Raw genomic sequence first — 20,169 nt, 5'->3', positions numbered from 1 at the left:
TAATGGAAATGTTCTATTTAAGCCTTTCCTACAGGCCACACACTGTGGAAGCTGGCTGGTCTCTTCATTGTTCATACTTCCAATGTTCACACATACTCTTGAAGTGCCTTATCTACCACTACCACATTTACCAAATACCACCATGTCAAAGATCCCTGTGGAATACGTCACAGTGCTTATTGTTACTCGAAACGCTGTGGCATTGTGTGGTATATACATATATGTGTGTAATGTATAGCATTTTTCCATTGCAACATAATGAGTAATACTTTATTTAATACTGTATCTTTTGGGGTTTACAACTGGATTTTTGACATAATATGTTCTCAAAATATTTTTTAGAAAAATGTTATAAAATTTATAAAGGAAGGAAAGAATTGATACTAATAATTTGATCTAAATAATTGAAACTATAAAGGGCCACATGGAATTTGAATAATAAAAGTAGCAACAGAACAATTTTTTGTTTAAGTCTTATCCTTCAGTGTCTCTAACTACATATTGGAATTGAATTCCCTGCCAATAAAAGTATCCAAAGAGAGAGACCAAGGTAGTCTTTAAAGTCTTTATAATTGTTAGACTTGGACTCAAATAATTTCTAGTTGGTATGTCATATTTGACTTAGAAACTTTTACATTTTTCTTTATAGGAATCTAGAAGACCCATCTGTTTGTACTGTGATGTTAGGGGCGGTCTACTCTAGAATACTCTTTTTCAGGCTGGAGAAATGGCGTAGGAGTTAATAACACTTGCTGAGCACAAGACCCAGGTATAGCTCTCAGAAAATATTCACAACCGTCTGGAATTCCAAGTTTTTATTGATGAGTTCATGGACCATCTAACTAATTCCTCAGCACTCGTAGTCATGACAAAACAACAACAACTTGCTAGATCCCATCAGAAATTAGTAGAGAAGTTTATCTGTTAATAGTCTATCCAGGCAAGGCTCCTCGCAGCAGGACTGGGACATTACACAGCCACAAAACCTTCAACCTACAATTTATCCTGCCTGGAAGACCTGCTATAACAAAGATGGTGCAGAACTTGTGGGAGCGACCAACCCATGACTGATCCAATGTCCCCAGCTAAGAGAGGGAACCTTTGCCTGGCACTGTCTGGATGGCCAGGAACCAGAAGCAGGACAGCCCAGAGACCCAGAATAGAACCAGACAGGGCTGGCCAAAAAAAAAGTTAATGAAATGATTCCTAATAATATTTTGCTATACTCATAGACTGGTGCCTAACCCAATTGTCATCAGAAGAATATCATCCAGCAACTGATAGGAGCAGATGCAGAGACCAACAGGCAAACAGATGGAGCCAGGGGAATCCTGCAGAAGAGGAGAAGAAGGATTGGAGGAGCCCATGGAGTACATGACCCTCAAAATCAATTAAGCAGCATTCATAGAGGCTCACAGAAACTGAAGCCAAAAGCACCGACCCTGTATGTGTCTGAACTAGGCCTATTGCATATAGCTTACAATTGTGTAGCTTGGTATCCTTGTGGAATTCCCCAAAAGAGGAAGAGGATTTGACTCTTGCCTGTGCTTGGAACACTTTTTTTTTCTGATATAAGATATTTATTGGATGGAGATGGAGAGAGAGAAAGAAGAGGGAGAGGGTGTCCTGACAGAGAGGAGAGAAAAAGCAAGAGAGTAGCAAGAGAAAAACAGAAAGGGAGAGAAGGAGGAAGTGGCAGAGTGGCCACTAGGTACCTGGCCCAAATGATGTCATAGGTACTACCATAGGACCATTGCCATGGCCCTAAATGTCCCTAAGGGAAGGCCAGTTGAATTGACAGAACAACATAACATGTCTTCCTTTTTGTTTAATTAAAAATTTAAAAAAAAAAAAGAAATATGAGAAGCTAGGGAGGGGTGGAACCTACATTTATATACTTCAACTTGCCTTTCATGAGAAGCAGTCTAACATCCTCTTTCCTGCTTGGAACACTTGTTCTCTTACTCGGTTTCCTCTTCCAGGATCTGTGCTTAGTCTTATTGTAACTTGTTAGACTATGTTCAGTGGATATCTCTGGGAGGACTGACCTGTTTTGGAGGTAAATGGAGTAGGAGTAAAACTTCAGAAGAAGGGAAGTGGGGAGAGGGACTGGGATGAGTGAAAGGAAAGGAAACTGCCGTCAAGATGTAATGTATAAGAGAATTGAAGGCCCACGCTTCTCTGGACATCAGAAATGCACATGGTATGTATATATACATGCAGGCAAACACTCATGCATATTAAATAAACAAACAAACAAATAATGGAAAGAAAAGAAAATATCATTTTTCCTGACTTAACAGATAAGGGAGATGATTATCACAAATAATTTTTAGAATTAAAGGGTATAACACAAATATCACTGACTCCCAATATTGACTCACTTTCCATATACATCTATGAGATTACAGAAAGAAATCAAGGATGATGATAGAAGCCAAAGGAAATTGCCACCTTTTTCTGACAGTTGAATATTCATAATGAGGTCAGGGGTGTGTGGGTGCATAGGACTGATAGAAGATCCTAAAGGATCCTAAAAGATCCCCCTGCCTGGGGGAAGGCAGGCGTCCTAGACAGAGAAGCTACAGGACTTAAGCATGGGGACACCTGGCAGGTGATATCAGCTGGTCACTGTACGTAATACAGTGTAAGTCAGAGAAAACCATCATTTCCAAAAGTGACTGAAACTGAGTCATCATCCCAAGTAGGACAAGGAAACAATGGCAGCAAAAACACAAAGGCAAATAAGATATGCTTCAAAGAAGATGGCAGAGAGAAAGCCTGAGATGATTCAAACAGCCAGGCCCAGCAAGCTGTAGAGGCTTTACTGTACTTCTCACAACCACAAACATGCATATGAAGGGGGGGTCAAGTGATCTCATGAGCTGTACTGGGAAAGCAGAAGGTGCTTGGCATGAGGTAGGTAAAGTGTGAGGCAATTCGTCATCGGTCTAGAAAATAAAAGAGCTTTCCCATCCTTGCCCCTTGAAATCCATGATGTTAAAAACAAAAAAGCAACATTGTTATCCGCATCTTCTACCATAAGAAAGGTTGGCAAACAACTAATTGACTATACTAATCAAGACCAGCTCAAGAGCAAGATGATCTGGATCTACTGAAAGAATTACAGTCATTCCAGGTGGGTACCACTGTGAAAGAAAAAAAAATCCTCTCTCAAGCATGTAGTATAATGTAAACATGATTAAATGGGAATGATCATGTTAAGTATAATGGAATCATACACATATTACACATGCACATACATATATAATTATACATACAAAAATTTTCCTGTAAGTTTTTGGTTTTGCTGATGTTTTGCTGTCACTGTTCTTAGTGTTGTTTAAGAAATGATAAAGAGGACAGTGCCAGCTCATCAAGCTTGAGAAAAACATCTTCAGACCCTTCTAGATGTGTTGGAGTATTTTTGTTTGTTTGCCTGTTTCAATTTATTTTTTAAATCTGTGTGTAAACTGCCAACTTGATTAACTCTTGTTTTCATTCTGCTACAGCTGGATAGGGGGTTGTGATGCTACAGAACATGCCAAAATCAGGAAAGAAACAATGAAAAAGTAAATAAGCCCTGCTTAGAATCTGAAAGAAGGCATTATTAGGCACAAAAAAAGGAGAAAAAAAAATGGCCTGCTGCATTTGTGCTCAGTTCTATGGGCAGAATCCCTGTAGCCAAATAGAGATCCTAAGCTATTGTCTCCAAATCAGCATTGTCTTGGCTTTGCCACAAGAATGCAAATTATGTCATTTGCTGCCATTGTGTGTCAATTAAAGATAAATGTGAATTCTCCTACAATATTCTTCTACTGGCACATCTGGATTCTCTAAAAGCTGTCACCCAACTTTCTTTTTTTTCAGATTTTTTTTATTTTTTTATTATTAATTATACTTTATTCACTTTGCATCCCCCCATAAGCCCCTCCCCCTTCTTCACGCATGCCCCTCCCCAAGTCCACTGATAGGGGAGGTCCTCGTCTCCTTCCTTCTGATCTTAGTCTACCAGATCTCATCAGGAATGGCTGCATTGTCATCTTCTGTGGCTTGGTAAGGCAGTTCCTCCCTCAGGGGGAGGTGATCAAAGAGCAGGCCGATCAGATTATGTCAGAGGCAGTCCCTCTTCACATTACTATGTAACCCAATTGGACTCTGAACTGTCAATTTTCAAAGATGTTGGTTGTTCCACGTTGGCTTCTTGCACGTGTGGCCTCAATATAGAGGTGCGTTATCTCAAGCTCCAAGAAGTGAGCTTCAAGCACAGCATCTCAGAAGGAAGTTCACTGTCTCCTTCCCCTTCCTACTGAATCTGTGCTGATGCTACTTTTAGCCCCCAAATCACTGAGAGTTAGACTTGAGGTAGATTTTGTTCTCCTTTCTCTTACATTACTCAGAACAGAACATTGAATTCCATGGACTTTATTTTGCTATATCATGGTTTCTAATCTCTACCCAAATTCATATCCATGTGGTTTTGTTGTTGTTGTTGTTTTGTTTTGTTTTGCATAAGTCCAGATCACTATTTTAAAAACCCTAATTGCTTTCCTTTTTTTGCTGGTCCCCTCCCTATTATTTTTTGATACTTTGGAAATTCGCTTTGTGAGTAATATTCTCATTGTGGCACTCTCCCTTATCCTCCAAACATTCAGTAGCTTCCGAAGGGAGAGATGTGGTACCAGGGTCAGGTTGTCTGGGACACTCTGATTCACCTTAATGTCTACTTAGCCTCCAATGTTACTGGCACTCCTCGGTCTCACTGCATATGATAGTTTGCTTTTGCTCTTTCAAAACCACAAATCAACTGTTTTGCTTCTCTATGGAATCTCCACTTACAATATCAAATATAATGATGTGTCATTTACGCCTTTTCTGCCTGATACAGTAGCTAACTCCACCATTGCAGGAATGCGTGTCTTAATTTTTGTTTTGTTTTGTTTTGTGTGTTTGTTTTGAGACAGGGTTTCTCTGCGTAACCTTGACTGTCCTGAACTTGCTTTGTAAACCAGGATAGCCTTGAAATCACAGCAATCCTCCTGCCTCAGCCTCTCTGAGTGCTGGGATTAAAGGCATATGCCACCATGCCTGACATATCTCTTTTTTATAATGTTACATATTTGCTCACTAATCTCTTTTATACGGGTGTTTTGCTAAACACTTTGCAATATTTTAATTGTTTATGAGAAGTTAATATAATCCTAAGAAAGTCAAAATAAATTCAGTTCAACATGTAGAAGATGTATAAAGCTGCATTATTATCTCTGAAATTTATTGCATGAATAGGCATCTAATAAAGATTTTGTGATAAATAAATTACGATTGAGTGAATCATACGTCAATCATTAGATATACATTTACATATTTGGTGTATTTATGTATTTGGTGGCAAAAAAAAACAAACTAGTATTACCTCCAATTTTTTTTCCAGAAAAATATAAAGCTATAGCAACTTCTATTAGGGTACGGATATAGCTAATTCTATTGAGATGCCTTATCTTGTCTGTACAGCTGCATATCCCTGATAATGAAAATAATGTGCATTTGAGTCATACTTACCCTTTATATGCTTATTCAACCAAGTAAATACCATTATTACCTAAATGTCTTATAATATTAAGAGCAAAATATGAAGGGGCTTAAAATGTTCCACCCTACTTTTATGGAACAATTTTGTCAGCTTGTAACTTCATTTTCTATGGTATTGGTTGAATGAAGAAAATAATTTATGAGTCTGAATTTACTTTAACAAGTACTATGTAGACAATGTCTAGTCTCTGAAGACAGAAATGCAAAACTTCTGCTTCAATACTGAAGATTACTGCTGGGGCAGATTGACCTCTAATTCAATATCCACAATATCACAGAATGAGATCAAATCTTCAAGGAAGCCTGCTTAGCATTTAATCAAAAAAAAAAAAAAGAAAGAAAGAAAGAAAGAAAAAAACAATTCACAGGCACTCTAAATCCTGTGATTAAATTCATAACAAATAGGACTTTAAAAGCTGCCTACAAGGCTTCAGTGATAGAAATCAACAAAGAACAGCTTCCCAGGAAACTAAGAATCTTTCATATAAATCATAGACTTAAGTAACCACCTACTGCCTGGCCTCATGAACAGAGATGGAAACAAAAAAGCTTGTACTTTGAAACAGCATCTTCCTTTGGAAAAAAATTTGGTTGGAGTTGAAATATATTTTCTTTTTTTAATTAAATTTTTATTTTTTATATTCATTACAGTTTATTTACTTTGTATGCCAGCTGTAGTACCCTCCCTCATTTCCTCCCAATTCCACCCTCCCTCCCTCATCTCCTCCCTCCCTCATCTCCTCCCTGCACCTCTCTAAGTCCACTGATAGGGGAGGTCCTCCTCCCCTTCCATCTGACCTTAGCTTATCAGGTTTCATCAGAACTGGCTGCAATGTCCTCCTCTGTAGCCTAGCAAGGCTGCTCCTCCCTTGTGGGGATGGGGTCAAAGAACCAGCCACTGAGTTCATGTCAGAGACAGTCCCTGTTCCCCTTACTAGGAAACCCACTTGGATACTGAGCTATGTCTGAGCAGGGGTTCTAGGTTATACAAGCAAATCATGAAACTTGCAGGAAAATGGTGGGATATAGAAAAGATCATCCTGAGTGAGGTATCCTAGGAGCAGAAAGACACACAAGGTATATACTCACTTATAAGTAGATACTAGACCTAAGAGATAGGATAAACATATTAAAATCTGTACACCCAAAGAAGCTAAACAAGAAGGAGGACACAGGGTAAGATGATCAATCTTCACTTAGAAAGACAAATGGGATTAACATTGGAAGTAGGAGAAAACAAGAAACAGACAGGAGCTTACCATAGAGGGCCTCTGAAAGACTCTACCTAGAAATATATTTTCTTAACAATTTAATATTTAATTCTCACAAATGACAGAACACTATTGTACTACGTGTTATATTTTGGAATATATGTACATACATATACCTATATTCATGTATTAACAATTAATAAAAACGGCCACAAATTTGAAAGAGAGCAAGGAGGATTATACAAGAGGGCTTGAGGAGAGGAAAGGGAGAAATACTGTAATGATATTATAATCTCAAAACTTAAAAGAAAAGGAGTAAAGCTTAGAAAGGTAGACCAGTACATTACTGCTATTAAAATAAAGACATAATTTGGGATGAAATCCGTTTTCTTGTTTGTTTAGTTCCCAACTGATTCTTTATCCATAATTCCCGAATATAGGGGACATGGCCTTCTAAAAGAAGGGGAAGCAAACTAAAGAGCTTCATAGCCTATCCATATGATCTAATGGTATGATTTGTATAACTTCTAACTTTCCATCCTTTCTATATCTCCCATTGGATGGTAAAACAGGTACTTTTCCTCCACACTGATTATTTATAGAACAGATCAATACACACTCTTCCCTACTGGTCATACATGCATTACATGCCATTACTTCTATAACTTTATAAGCATGCTAACTTTATGTCTAATGCTTGTCACATAAGAAAAATAATAGTTAAAAATATGGAAAAATTTTCAAAGCTTCCACAAATAATAAGTAACAAAATTAGTATTCTAAGATTCTGAGTCCTCACTCAGCAACCTGTCACTGTTTATGCTGCCAACAAATGCAAAGCTAAATGACACCTTCCACACATAAAGAGTGTCGGAAAAATCAGGAAACTCAAATCTCATCTCTGCCACTAGCTGGCGAGGTTATGGTTAGTCTACATTTATAAAATTATGTTAACCACTCTTTTAACCTGTGCGATGAGATTATTAAAGGTGGTAAATGAGTATCGTATTCCTGATATATAATAACACACCAGATAAATTTTGCTTCATTAAAATATGACTAGTCTGTGCTTTTTATTTTTTATACCTCTATCAGTGGTGCCCACAGCAATGGTCTCCTTGTATGGATGGGGGCCTCTTATTCTAAAGGAAAAAATGCTTCACCTGTTCCTGTGGTAAATCACTGACAGATATCACACAGAAAATGTAGGACCTTAACTATAGTGAAATTTTCCAACACTACACAGATGGAAAGGAAAGAAAAATCAGCTAGATAATATAAAAGTGGTATTCATTATAGCTTTAATTAAATTCTGTTGGGATGTTTTAATCTTCCCATTTATCTGTCTTTGAAGCGCTGCTGTAAGGTCAGAAACTTAATTTAGCCATAAAAACTAAATAGATTGTGATGGCTCCCTATCAGAAAGCACTAATGCTCTTTGCTTATCACTGAAAAATAATCTTTTCTCTGTATACATCTCTCATGACTTTAGCAAGCAACCTTGCTTGTACTGTCCTCAGATTGATTTTGATCATTTATTCTGCCATATTTCCCCTATAATCTTATTTTTGCCCCAATTCATATTTACAGTTTTTAAAGCAGAACAGAAAATATTTGCATGATTTTATTATATAAGATATTTGTTGTACTTATTAGTCCCTGTCTACATAAAATATTCAATATTAAAATAAATATAATGTAGAAAAATTCCAAGAGCTATATAATTAAATCACTACATATTCTATAAACTCAAAATGCCACCATCCATTTATATATATAATATATAGTGAATATATATATAAATGTGTTCAAACACATCTTTCATATGCCTCAGAGAAAATATTAAAAGCATTTTCTTCCCCATGACTTCTTGAGGCTAGAAAGCACTATTATTTTTTTTTTCCAATGCAGTTTATTCAGGAACCTTGAACAATCCTCGGACCCTGGGGAAAGCCAGCCCACAGCTTAAATAGCCTCTGGGTAGCCAACCCAGGCGTGCCACGGGGGCAATGCAGATAGGTCCACATACATGGAAGCAAGCCAGATCCTCAGCCTTAGCCAAATGGGAATTGTTCGTGACAGAGAGCACTCACCATCGGGAAGGTGGAAGGCAGAAACCAGCTCCATCTTTAAGGCATAGCATTCCGCAGCTCTCTACAGTTCCCCCTTTTTGTTTTAGACGCATCAGGCAAGAGTAGAGGTCTGATCTCTGATATTAGAAATAAATTGGGACTTTGTACCGATGTTCGTTTAGGTGTCATCCACCCAAAGAGCATCAGACCCGTCTGATACCTTTTTCTCAGAGGCGGGACCTGGGGCATCAACCCGCATGCAATCAGACATGCTCTTCTCTGAGTCCAAAGCGGCTGACCCTGAGTGCAGTGCTTAGCCTCGCATACTGAGCGTAACATTTTAGCTTTTTATGGTATCCAACCATGCTTGGGGAGAATGCATATAACATGAGAATTTTTCCTGTGCTGCAAATCTGTCTAAACAATTGTCGAGCTATATTTTAGGTAATTGGACTGGAGAATTCGATACTACGATGGAGCAGCTGAGAGTGGCCACTGTCACAGTAAATTCTACCAGAGTGGACACAGGACTAGCCACAGGATTATCATCATGGATTGCTGCAGCCATGAATCATCTGAAGGAATGGGCGGGCATGGGAGCGTTAGCAGGCCTTCTGGTGTTGGTCTCCTTGGTTTGCCTGTGGTATATATGCAAGATTAGAGTCTCACAACAGTGTGATGCAGCCATGATCATTCAGGCCTTTACAGCCATTGAAGTAGAAAGCACTTTTATCCACATCTTTTTAATGTAATTTTTCTTCATCTATTTATTCCCTCATATATTACATCCCAGACCACGGTTTCCCCTCCCTCTTCTCCCCACAGTTGCCCTCTTCTACCTCCCTTCCATCTCCACAACCCACTCCTCCTCTGTTTTCCCTCAGAAATAGGCAGGCCTCCCTGACATACCAACCAAAGACGACATGTCAAGTTACAGTAAGACTAGGCACCTCCCCTCATGTGAAGGCTGGAAGAGGCAACCCGGTAGGGGTACAAGGGTCCCCCAAGCAAGCAAAAAGCTTCAGAGACAGCCTCCTCTCACATTATTAGGAGTCCTACAAGAAGAACAAGCTACACAGCCTTAGTGACCTAGGTCAGACCCATGCAGGGTCCCTGATTGTTGATTCCATCTCTGTGAGCCCCTCTGAGCCCAGGTGAGTTGACTGCCTAGGTTTTCGTATGGTGTCTTTGACCCCTTTGCCTCCTACAAGCCTTTCCCCCCTTCTTCCACAGGATTCACCAAGCTCTGCCTAATTTTGGCTGTGGTTCTCTGTATCTGTTTCCATCAGTTGATGAAAGAAGCTTCTCTAATGACAATTGGATCCTAGGCTCCTGTATGTGAGTATTACAGAATGTCATTAAGAATCATTTCATTTACTTCTCTTTCCAGGCATGTTAGGTTCTCTCCCTATCCAGCCTCTGGTTTCTGGCCCTCCAAGCAATGTCAGGCATGGACTCCCTCTCTGGTCATGAATCCCAACCTGGATCAATCATTGGTTGGGTACTCACACAATTTCTATGCCACCTTTACCCCATCACATTTTACAGGCAGCACAAATTGTAGGTTGAAAGTTTTGTGACTGGGTTGGTATCTGTCAAAAAAACTTTGTCTACATATTTTTTAATTTTAATTATACTTTATTTATTTTGTATCCCCCCTCTAGTTCCCTTTCTCCTCCCCTCCCAATCCCTCCCTTCCTTTCCCTTCTCTACACACTCCCCTCCCCAAGTCCAATGGTTTTTTTTTTTTTTCTTCCTTCTGATCCTAGTCTGTTAAGTCTCATCAGGAGTGGCTGCATTGTCTTCCTCTGTGGCCTGGTAAGGCTGCTCCCCCTTTTTCTACATTTTAACTCATAATCATAAAACATCCACTTTGTATTTTCCTAAACCAAAGTGTAGTAGTTTGAATTAAGAATATCCCCATGAACTGATATACTTTAAATGCTTGTTCACCAGAGAGTGGAACTGTTTGAAAAGGATTAATAGGTGTTGCTGTTGGAAGATGTATGGCTAGTGTGTCACTAGTGGTGGTTGAAATTTCAATATCCCCTCCCTCCCTCCTCTCTCTCTCTCTCTCTCTCTCTCTCTCTCTCTCTCTCTCTCTCTTTCTCTCTTTGCAAACTGCCTGGATATCAGGTTGTTCTCAGGTATTGCTGTACCACCATGTCTGTTTGTTTCCCACCACGATGATCTTGGACTAACCTTCTAAAACTACAAACAAGCTCCCAATTAAACTATTTATTTTGTGATAGTTGTCTTGATCATGGTGTCTCTTCACAGCAATAGAACAGTAACTAAGACACAGTGTGTCAGCTAGAAGGCATTCCTTGCCTTTTTGTATATCCAAATGTTGTCTTTCCTGTAAGACTTAGCTGTACATCTACCATTGCTAATTCACTTTTCTTCTTTGAGATATGACAACAAGGTTAGAGGCAGAACTCGCTGAGTAATCTGTGCTTTAAGGATCTTCCATAGTACTATATTAGTACAAAGTCATTGCTAGATAGCTTTGATGGAATTTGTTTAAACAGAGGTCATTGTACCATGGAATTTGCATTGCCTACTTTTCAACCTAATGTTGCAATAAAAACGTGCAAATATAGAACCAATAAGATGGCTCAGTGATTGTACTTTCCTGTTTTTCTTTTAGTTCCTTCAACTCTGTTTCTTTCATTTCATTCAGTGTTTTAAGCATTTCCTTTCTAAAGGCCATAAACTGTTTGGCTGCAGCTTCCTCTATTTCTTTACGGATGGCAATATTCTGTTTGAGTTTATCTTCCTCTATGTCTTTACGAATCTTATTTGTTTCCTCTGTTATCATCTTCATGAGCATACTTGTTAGGTCATCTTCTTGGATTTCAGTTATGGTGGGGTGTCCAGGGCTACTTGCCCCTGGGTAACTGGGTTCTGGAGATGCCATATTGCTCTGTCTTTTGTTGCTTGAGCTTTTACGCTGGCCTCTACCCATTGTGTTATCTTAGGAGTTTGGGGTTATTTTCTGGTGGTTCCTGGGGATCCTGTGGGGGAGAGAATCCCCTTTGCAGAAAGCTGGATTTTCCTGAAGGATGTCTTCTCAGCTTTTTGGGTATAGTCCCTGGATGGCTGGTGTTTTTTCAGGAGTTACTCACCTCAGGGATATAGACCTGAGTGGTAACTGTGGTCTTTGTTAGTCGAGAGGGTTCTCCTCTCACCCAGGGAAGTCCTGAGGGCAGCTGCCCTGTTTCTGGGTTTCTTGTTGCAAATTTAATGATCAGCTGCTGTGACCCAGTTGGACATCAGGCATGCCTCAACTGTTTGTGCTTGTGTCTGGAGCACAGCTGAGTGCTGGCGCCTCGGCCCCACTAGACTGCTAGACTTTTTCTAGGGAAGGATTGGGTGATTTAGATCAGTACAGTTTCCTTCCTTCCCCGTGGATTCTCTGGAGACACGGACTCCTAGTGTCTTTTTTTGCCCTGGCGCACACTGCTCAGTGTCTGCCAGCTGGCTGGCCACAGAAATTTGCCTGTGCCTGGAGCACAGCTGTGTTATGGCGGCTCAGTCTCTGCCAGCTGTCTGGTGCGCAGAAACTGCCTGTGTCTGCCTTTGTGGCTTTTGGGAGTCTGAGTGGCTCCCTAAGGTGGGTAATAGGGGGAGGGGCAAGATGGCGGCGCCGGGAGGACTCTCATTCTGAGCAGCAGCACAGCAGGATCAGCACAGTGAACAGCAATCAGAACTCTTGGCCATAAAACACAGTCATTGTGTTTCCCAGGTGAGAGGATACCCCACGGTGGGGGATTCAATCAGCTTTTAACTCACCCGGCTAAACCGCGGAAGAGATCCCGGTTCCGCCAGACGCTTGGCTGCCGGCCGCCAGCCCCAGCCCCAGCCCAGAGCCACAAGCCAGTGTCTCTGGTCACGGTCCCAGACTGAACCTTGGGCACCACACTATCAGAGACTGGAATTTTCAGTGGAGAGATAACCCCAGGGTACAGGAAACGATTGGGACCAGCCTTAGGTCACCCAGACATCCCCTGGAAAAGACTCGGGCGGGTTCCACGGGCACCCCAGGAGCCAGCCCGGAGCCAGAGCCTGGGACCCAGGTTCCGGAACAGAGCCCTGCCTGCCTGCGCGCCTGATTCGCCGCCAGAGATAGAAACGGCGGGTCTGATCTCAGAACACTCAGCTCACCCCCAACCTGAAAAGGTCCCCGGAAAAAAACAGGAAAGTACAATCAGACAGGTGAAGGAAGTAAACAAAACAACTCAAGACCTGAAGATAGAATTGGAAAAATTAAAGAAAACACAAATGGAAGAAATAATGGAAAGGAAGAATCTAGGGAAGAAAACAGGAACTACAGAGGTAAGCATAACCAACAGACTACAAGAGATGGAAGAAAGAATCTCAGGTGTAGAAGATACAATGGAAGAAATCGATGTATCTGTCAAAGAAAATGTTAAATCTGAAAAATTCCTGACACAGACCGTCCAAGAAATGCAAGACAATATGAAAAGACAAAACCTAAGAATAATAGGTATAGAGGAAAAAGAAGACTCCCTTCTCCAAGGCCCAGAAAATATTTTCAACAAAATCATTGAAGAAAATTTCCCCAAGCTAAAGGAGAGGCCAATTAGAATACATGAGGCCTACAGAACACCCAGCAAATTTGACCAGAAAAGAAAATCCTCCCGCCACATAATAATCAAAACAGTAAGTATACAGAACAAAGAAAAAATACTAAAAGCTGCAAGGGAAAAAGGCCAAGTAACATATAATGGCAAACCCATTAGAATCACACCTGACTTTTCAACAGAGACTATGAAAGCCAGAAGGGCCTGGACAGATATCATGCAGACCCTAAGAGAACACAGATGTCAGCCCAGGCTACTATACCCAGCAAAACTCTCAGTCCTCATAGATGGAGAAAACAAGATATTCAATGACAAAAACAAATTTCAACAATACCTACAAACAAATCCAGCATTACAGAAGACACTGGAAGGGAAAATACAACCCAAGAAAGCTAGCTACATTCAAGAAAACACAGGAAATAAATAACCTCACTTCAGTAAAACAAAAAGCAACCAAACACACAACCTGATGACCACAGCCAACATCAAAATCAAGAGATCTAACAGCCACTGGTCATTAATCTCTCTCAACATCAATGGACTCAACTCTCCAATAAAAAGACACAGATTAACAGAATGGATACGTAAACAAAACCCAGCAATCTGTTGCATACAAGAAACACACCTAAGACACAAAGATAGACATTACCTGAGGGTAAAGGGTTGAAAGACGACTTTCCAAGCAAACGGACCCAAGAAGCAAGCAGGAGTAGCCATTCTAATATCTGATAAAATAGACTTTCAACCAAAATTAATCAAAAGAGATGGGGAAGGACACTTCATACTCATCAAGGGAAAATTCCACCAGGAAGACATCACAATCCTGAACATATATGCCCCAAATACAAGGGCACCCACATTTGTGAAAGAAACATTGATAAAATTTAAAGCACATATAGATCCACACACATTAATAGTGGGAGACTTCAACACCCCACTCTCAACAAAGGACAGGTCAACCAAACAGAAATTAAACAAAGAAACAATGTCTCTGACAGAGGTCATGAATCAAATGGACCTAACAGACATTTACAGAACTTTACACCCAAACAAAAAAGAATTTACCTTCTTCTCAGCACCTCATGGAACCTTCTCCAAAATAGACCACATAGTGGGTCACAAAGCAAGCCTCAACAAATACAAGAAGATTGAAATAATCCCATGTATCTTGTCTGATCACCATGGAATAAAGCTGGACCTCAACAATAACAGAAATAACAAAAAGCCTACACACACATGGAAACTGAACAACTTGTTACTAAATGACAGCTGGGTCAGGGAAGAAATAAAGAAAGAAATTAAAGTCTTTCTAGAAATCAATGAAAATGAAGACACAACATACCCGAACTTATGGGACACAATGAAAGCAGTGCTAAGAGGAAAGTTCATAGCACTAAGTGCCTTCAAAAAGAAATTCGAGACAGCTCATTCAAGCACCCTAATGGCTCACTTAAAAACCCTAGAAAAAGAAGAAGCAGACACACCAAGAAGGAGTAGACGGCTGGAAATAATCAAACTCAGGGCTGAAATCAATCAATTGGAAACAAATAAAACAATTCAAAGAATCAATGAAACCAAGAGCTGGTTCTTTGAGAAAATCAACAAGATCGACAAACCCTTAGCCAGGCTAACTAAAAGGCAGAGAGACACCACCCAAATCAACAAAATCAGAAATGAAAAGGGGGATATAACTACAGACACTGAGGAAATCCAAACAATCATTAGGACTTACTTCAAAAGTCTATATGCCACAAAATTTGAAAATCTAAATGAAATGGACAATTTTCTTGATCGATTTGACTTACCAAAGCTGAACCAGGACCAGGTAAATCAACTAAATAGACCTATATCCCCCAAAGAAATAGAGGCGGTCATCAAAAGTCTCCCATCCAAAAAAAGCCCAGGACCAGATGGCTTCAGCGCAGAATTCTACCAGACCTTCAAAGAAGAGCTAACACCAATTCTCTTCAAACTATTCCACAAAATAGAAACAGAAGGAATATTACCAAATTCATTCTATGAAGCCACAGTCACCTTGGTACCTAAACCTCACAAAGACTCAACAAAGAAAGAGAATTTCCGGCCAATCTCCCTTATGAACATTGATGCAAAAATACTTAATAAAATACTTGCAAACCGAATCCAAGAACACATCAAAGATATTATCCACTATGACCAAGTAGGCTTCATCCCAGGTATGCAGGGGTGGTTCAATATACGGAAATCCATCAATGTGATCCACCATATTAACAAACTGAAAGAAAAAAACCACATGATAATCTCCCTAGATGCTGAAAAAGCCTTTGACAAAATCCAACATCCATTCATGTTCAAAGTATTGGAGAGATCAGGGATACAAGGCACATATCTAAACATAGTAAAGGCGATATACAGCAAGCCTATAGCCAACATCAAACTGAATGGAGAGAAACTTAAAGCAATCCCACTGAAATCAGGGACAAGACAAGGCTGCCCACTCTCTCCATATCTCTTCAACATAGTGTTGGAAGTCCTTGCTAGAGCAATAAGACAGTTGAAGGAGATCAAGGGGATACAAATTGGAAAGGAAGAAGTCAAATTATCACTATTTGCAGATGATATGATAGTATACGTGAGTGACCCCAAAAACTCTACCAGGGAACTCCTACAGCTGATAAACACCTTCAGCAAAGTGGCAGGATACAAAATTAACTCAAAAAAATCAGTAGCCCTCCTGTATACAAAAGACAAAAGGGCTGAGAAAGAAATTAAGGAAACAACACCCTTCACAATAGCCACAAATGACATAAGGTACCTCGGAGTAACCCTAACCAAGGAAGTCAAAGACTTGTATGAAAAAAATTTCAAATCTCTGAAGAAAGAATTAGAAGAAGATATGAGAAGATGGAAAGATCTCCCATGCTCATGGCTTGGTAGGATTAACATAGTAAAAATGGCCATCTTACCAAAAGCAATCTACAGATTCAATGCAATGCCCATCAAATTACCAACACAATTCTTTACAGACCTGGAAAGGAAAATTCTCAACTTCATATGGAATAACAAGAAACCCAGAATTGCTAAAACAATCCTCTACAATAAAAGATCTTCTGGAGGTATCTCCATCCCTGATCTTAAGTTGTACTATAGAGCAACAGTTTTAAAAACTGCATGATACTGGCATAGAAACAGAATGGTGGATCAATGGAACCGAACAGAGGACCCAGAAATAAACCCACACACTTATGGACACCTGATCTTTGACAAAGACGCCAAAACCATACAATGGAAAAAAGATAGCATCTTCAACAAATGGTGCTGGTCTAACTGGATGTCTACATGTAGAAAAATGAAAACAGATCCATACTTGTCACCCTGCACAAAACTGAAGTCCAAGTGGATCAAAGACCTCAACATAAAACCAGATACATTAAATCGGCTTGAAAAAATAGTGGGAAATACCCTAGAACTCATTGGTACAGGGGGAAACTTCCTGAACAGAACACCAACAGCACAGACTCTAAGAGCAACAACCAATAAATGGGACCTCATGAAACTGAAAAGCTTCTGTAAAGCAAAGGACACCGTCATCAAAACAAAGCGACCGCCTACAGATTGGGAAAGAATCTTCACCAACCCTTTATCTGACAGAGGACTCATATCCAGTATATATAAAGAACTAAAGAAGCTGAAAAGCAGCAAACCAAGTAATCCACTTAAAAAATGGGGAACAGAGCTAAACAGAGAATTCTCTGTAGAGGAATACCGAATGGCAGAGAAGCACTTAAAGAAATGCTCAACCTCATTAGCCATTAGGGAAATGCAAATCAAAACAACCCTGAGATTTCACCTTACACCCATGAGAATGGCCAAGATCAAAAACTCAAGTGACAACACATGCTGGAGAGGTTGTGGAGAAAGGGGAACCCTTCTCCACTGCTGGTGGGAATGTAAACTTGTACAACCACTCTGGAAATCAATCTGGCGCTTTCTCAGACAACTAGGAATAGCGCTTCCTCAAGATCCAGCCATACCACTACTGGGCATATATCCAAAAGAGGCTCAAGTACACAAAAAGGACATTTGCTCAACCATGTTTGTAGCAGCTTTATTTGTAATAGCCAGAAGCTGGAAACAACCCAGATGCCCCTCAACTGAAGAATGGATGCAGAAATTGTGGTACATCTACACAATGGAATATTACTCAGCAATGAAAAATAAGGAAATCATGAAATTTGCAGGTAAATGGTGGGATCTGGAAAGGATCATCCTGAGTGAGTTGTCTCAGAAGCAAAAAGACACACATGGTATATACTCACTCATATAGACATACAACATAGGACAAACCCACTAAAACCTGTGCATCTAAAGAAACTAAGCAAGAGAGAGGACCCTAACTAAAACGTCCAATCCCCATCCAGAAAGGCAAAGAGGATGGACATCAGAAGAAGAAGAAAACAGGAAACAACCTAGGAACCTACCACAGAGGGCCTCTGAAAGCCTCTGCCCTTCAGACTATCAAAGCAGATGCTGAGCCTGATGGGCAACTGTTGGGCAGAGTGAACGGAATTTTAGGTAAGAACTGGGAAATAGTAAGAGCTGGAGAGGACAGGGTCTCCACAAGGAGAGAAACAGAACAAGAAAATTTGAACATAGGGAACTTCCCAGTGACTCATACTCCAACCAAGGACTATTCATGGAGATAACCTAGAACCCCTGAACAGATGTAGCCCAGGGCAGTTCAGAGTCCAATTGGGTTACATAGTAATGTGAAGAGGGACTGCCTCTGACATAATCTGATTGGCCTGCTCTTTGATCACCTCCCTCTGGGGGGGGGGGGTGCAGCCTTACCAGGCCACAGTAGAGGACAATACAGCCACTTTTGATGTGAACTGACAGACTAAGATCAGAAAGGAGAGGAGAACCTCCCCTATTAGTGGACTTGGGGAGTGGCATGCAAGCAGAGGGAGGAGGGAGGGTGGGATTGGGATGGGAGGAGGGAGGGGCTTATAGGGGGATGCAGAATGAATAAAGTGTAATTGATGAAAAATTTAAGAAAAAAAGGGAAAAAAAATAATTTAAGAACCTTAAATGACTTTCAAAATTGGAGGAAAACATGGAGTTAGTCAATTGGCATGGAACACGTCTCGCCCCTGGGGGCAATGGTCTCCTGAACCTACTCAGACCTCGGACACCACCACTGCTAGTTCTAGAACTGACGCAGGATGTTCCAACGAGGGGTTAAGGCTTCTCATAATATTTCCTATAAGCCCACACCTGTTTGTCTATATCCCCCATTTTTATTCATTATTAGCCAGATAGAGCCAACTAATTGTGGTAATGATACTCGCTTTTTTTTAAACCCCAATGCTAGTAAAGTTAGGTATGCCCTGGTTACTCGCATGCCTCACTGGGTGCCTATGCCCATTGATGCCCCTCACGCTATGACTCTCTTCAGACAGAAAAGGGATCTTGGAACTACAGCCACCATTGTTACTACCATCTCATTGACGGCTGTTGGAGCTACCACCAGGGCATTAGCCATGAGTCATACTGGGCAGACTGCTCAGACCCTGAATAATCATTTAGCCAATGTAGCTCATGCCTTAGTTGTACATAAAGGAATTAATGCTCAACTAAAAGGAAGCTTGATGGTGTTCAATCAGAGGATTGACCTCTTGCAGGAGCAAATTGATACCCTATGGCAAATCGCTCAACCTGGCTGTCAATGAAAGTATGCTGGACTTTGTGTCACTAGCATACAACATGAGAATTTTTCCTGCGCTGCAAATCTGTCTAAACAACTGTCGAGCTATATTTTAGGTAATTGGACTGGAGAATTCGATACTACGATGGAGCAGCTGAGAGTGGCCATTGTCACAGTAAATTCTACCGGAGTGGACGCAGGACTAGCCACAGGATTATCAACATGGATTGCTGCAGCCATGAATCATCTGAAGGAATGGGCGGGCATGGGAGTGTTAGCAGGCCTTCTGGTGTTGGTCTCCTTGGTTTGCCTGTGGTATATATGCAAGATTAGAGTCTCACAACAGTGTGATGCAGCCATGATCATTCAGGCCTTTACAGCCATTGAAGCAAGACATTCTCCCCAAGCATGGTTGGATACCATAAAAAGCTAAAATGATACGCTCAGGATGTGAGGCTAAGCACTGCACTCAGGGTCAGCCGCTTTCGACCCAGAGAAGAGCATGTCTGATTGCATGCGGGTTGATGCCCCAGGTCCCGCCTCTGAGAAAAAGGTATCGGACGGGTCTGATGCTCTTTGGGTGGATGACACCTAAATGAACATCTGTACAAAGTCCCAATTTATTTCTAATATCAGAGATCAGACCTCTACTCTTGCCTGATGCGTCTAAAACAAAAAGGGGGAACTGTAGAGAGCTGCAGAATGCTATGCCTTAAAGATGGAGCTGGTTTCCGCCTTCCACCTTCCCGATGGTGAGTGCTCTCTGTCAGGAACAACTCCACATTTGGCTAAGGCCGAGGATCTGGCTTGCTTCCATGTATGTGGACCTATCTGCATTGCCCCCGTGGCACGCCTGGGTTGGCTACCCAGAGGCTATTTAAGCTGTGGGCTGGCTTTCCTCGGGGTCCGAGGATTGTTCAAGGTTCCTGAATAAACTGCATTGAAAAAAAAAAAAAAAAAAGAGTTACATTATGTTTTTAAAAGTTCATTATATTGTTATCCCC

The sequence above is a fragment of the Meriones unguiculatus genome, chromosome 14 (genome assembly GCF_030254825.1).
Source record: "Meriones unguiculatus strain TT.TT164.6M chromosome 14, Bangor_MerUng_6.1, whole genome shotgun sequence".
Lineage (NCBI taxonomy): Eukaryota > Metazoa > Chordata > Mammalia > Rodentia > Muridae > Meriones > Meriones unguiculatus.
The sequence above is the reverse complement of the archived record's forward strand: the minus strand, read 5'-3'. Positions refer to the sequence as shown.